This window comes from Scylla paramamosain, chromosome 16 (genome assembly GCF_035594125.1).
Source record: "Scylla paramamosain isolate STU-SP2022 chromosome 16, ASM3559412v1, whole genome shotgun sequence".
Classification (NCBI taxonomy): Eukaryota; Metazoa; Arthropoda; class Malacostraca; order Decapoda; family Portunidae; genus Scylla; species Scylla paramamosain.
Genome location: NC_087166.1, coordinates 24,238,591 through 24,241,265, shown reverse-complemented (window position 1 = coordinate 24,241,265; position 2,675 = coordinate 24,238,591).

The following is a 2,675-nucleotide window of genomic DNA, read 5'->3' as shown; positions in this document are numbered from 1 at the left end:
GGCGATGGGTGCGCGGTGCCTAAAGCGCGTCAGTTCCCCACACAGGCAGCCACGCTCTCCTGCCCACTGGGTATGTTATCAGGGCGTTGTCGCGCGTCTTACGTGGTTTGTGTTTTTATTATTCCTTATCGCAGCATTTACATGAATTAGTCGTTGAGGCAACAGGACGCACCTTTGTCCTGCCAGCACCTCGCTGGTAATGTGACGCCCCGGTGAGCGGCGCCTCTGGAGAGGCGACAAGCCGCTCCTGCAAGGCCGCGCCGCGCCTCGGTGCTGTGGCGGGCAGGGGCAGGAGTGCGTGCAACCAACAACAACAACGCGGCTGGAAATACAGAGGGTGTGCACTTGTCTTTAGAAAGTGTATTCTCCTCCACGTGCAGTGCCGCCCTGCGAGGCCACCTCGCTGCCACGCACCGAGCACCCACGTCACCAGCAGGCGGCACTTCGCCACCTCGTCACTTTTTGGCGACGGCATCCCTCACTGGCCGCCTCTTGCCTGACACTTCTGCCGGAGAACACGTCTGCTGGGCTGTAGCGAGAGCGTGGTTGGTGTACGGGATCCGCAGATACGTTTTTTTTTTTTTTTTCCTCCTCCCGCTCTGCAGCGGCTGGAGGCCGCCACTGAAGAGTGTCGTCCCGTGTGCAGCAACCCCCAACATTTTAGCTGTGTTTTCGGCAGCACACAGGACAGCGTCACCACGACTACCGCCGCCGCCACGCCTCATTCACGTGTCTTTCCTCGCCCAGCAGTCACGTGAGGTGGCCGTCAGCCGCTGCTTGGTGGCCGCGGCAAACACAGGGTAGCTGCCTCATTGCTTGTGTGTCTCTGAATGCACGAATTCAGCCTGCTGCTGTAATAAAAGGTTTAGGGCGTGACCAACACGATGCTGTGCTGGTGCTGTGCTGCCTGGCCTGGAGCAGCACTAAGGGCTCGCCGCGGCTCTGATATGGTAATGATAGGGTGAAGACTGACGCGGCGCGCATTGAGAGGCTGAGGGAAGGTGTGCGCCTTATCAGGAACTTGTTGCCTGGTGCTTGACGCGGGGTGCTCCTGGAGAGCCCTCTCCCCCACTGACGGGCCGCCCTGCTTTGTGGGTAGGTGGAGACGCTCACCCGGGGAGATAAAGCCGCCGTTCTTTATGTTCTGTTACGCTGCAGACGCACAACTACGGGAGATGCGGGCACCGAGGCTGTCCCCCGCATGGCGTAGCGGGGCTGTGGCAGGTTGTGGCCAGACTCTACAAGAGGTGTCTTGTATGATCTTTGGGTTATGGTGGGCAGTGGTCGTGTCTGGGGGTGGAAGGTAGAGGGGCCGGCACGTTAATAACCGATTAGATGAGCAGATGGAATGGCGCACATTGAGGAGAGGGTGAATGTCTGTCATAATAATTAAATTGAGTCATTCAAGTCATCGTGTTTGGTTATCAGCAGATAGCCTGGTTAAGGGCCATTGGTCTTGTGTTTATCAGCGTGCGGGGTTTGCCAGGCTGCGGCGCGCCCCGCACCACCACACTCACACGGGCTGCTGTTGCCACACGGCGGCACGGTGCCCGCCTTGACTCAAGGTCAGGCGAGGCTCGCGTATACAAGCTGAGGTAGGCGATAAACCGCCGCCTTCCAGCAGCGGGATGTGCGTCTTCTCTGAATGCGGCCTGCGGGGCGGCGCGAGGCTGTGGCTGGTGACGCACTGCACAGGAGGGCGTGATTGTGACTGATGTAGTGGTGCTGGTGAAATGTTTGCACTGCTAATCTTGCCCCATCTGTAGGTAATGGTGGTGGTGGTGGTGGCGGCGGCGGCTGCAACGACGACGACGCAGGGTTGCCAAGCGAGGCCGCCCTGCTGGCCTGGGACGCGCCTCGTGGGTCACATCAGCATGCACAGGGTGAGGCGCGCAGGCACAGGGGGAGGGTGGCACGGTGGCTCTCCAGATTTTGGGTTGAAGAGGAGTAACGAGGCTGAGGTGACTCGATGCTGCGCCCTGACTGCCGATGGCGTGACGCTGTGACGTTAGCAGCCAGAGACGATCTAGATAAGCAGGAATACAAGTAATACAACCACAGGCATTAAACTTCACTGCAATACGCAACAGTTCACACCAAGGAAAGTAATGTCTGGAATCTTTATAAGCATCTACAGGAATGAAGGGATAAAAGTAATAGATTCTGCAATTTCTTGCCAATATAATGCTTGGAGGTAGTTGTAAAACGAGAACAAAATATTTCAGAGTGGTTAGTGACTAGGGAAAGATCCGTCAAATTGTCGTGAAAGGGTTAACTTCTGCATCACTCGACTCCTGTTGTGCGTGCTGTCCGTCTCCACAAGGCTTGCACCACACCACTATTCTTGACACTGAGGCGCTGTAGAACATTTAACACTTTCTGTATAACACGTCATCGATTTCATTGTGTTCTGGATGCTACTGATTCTACGATGTTAGCGATGACACCTTTCGTTATCAGGCGGTCATGAATGATCTAGTTACTCGACACAATCATATCTCACTCACTCTTTTGCGATTAACTCTGATGCTTGAATGAGGTTTGGAAGCTGTAGTACTGGGTGAGTCATGAATTACCTGGCTGCTCACTGAAGCTGTTGTATCTTATTTACTGTATCATGACTAAGGTGACTAGAAGGAGCTGTTTGTACCACTGAATTGGGGAATAGTGAAGGT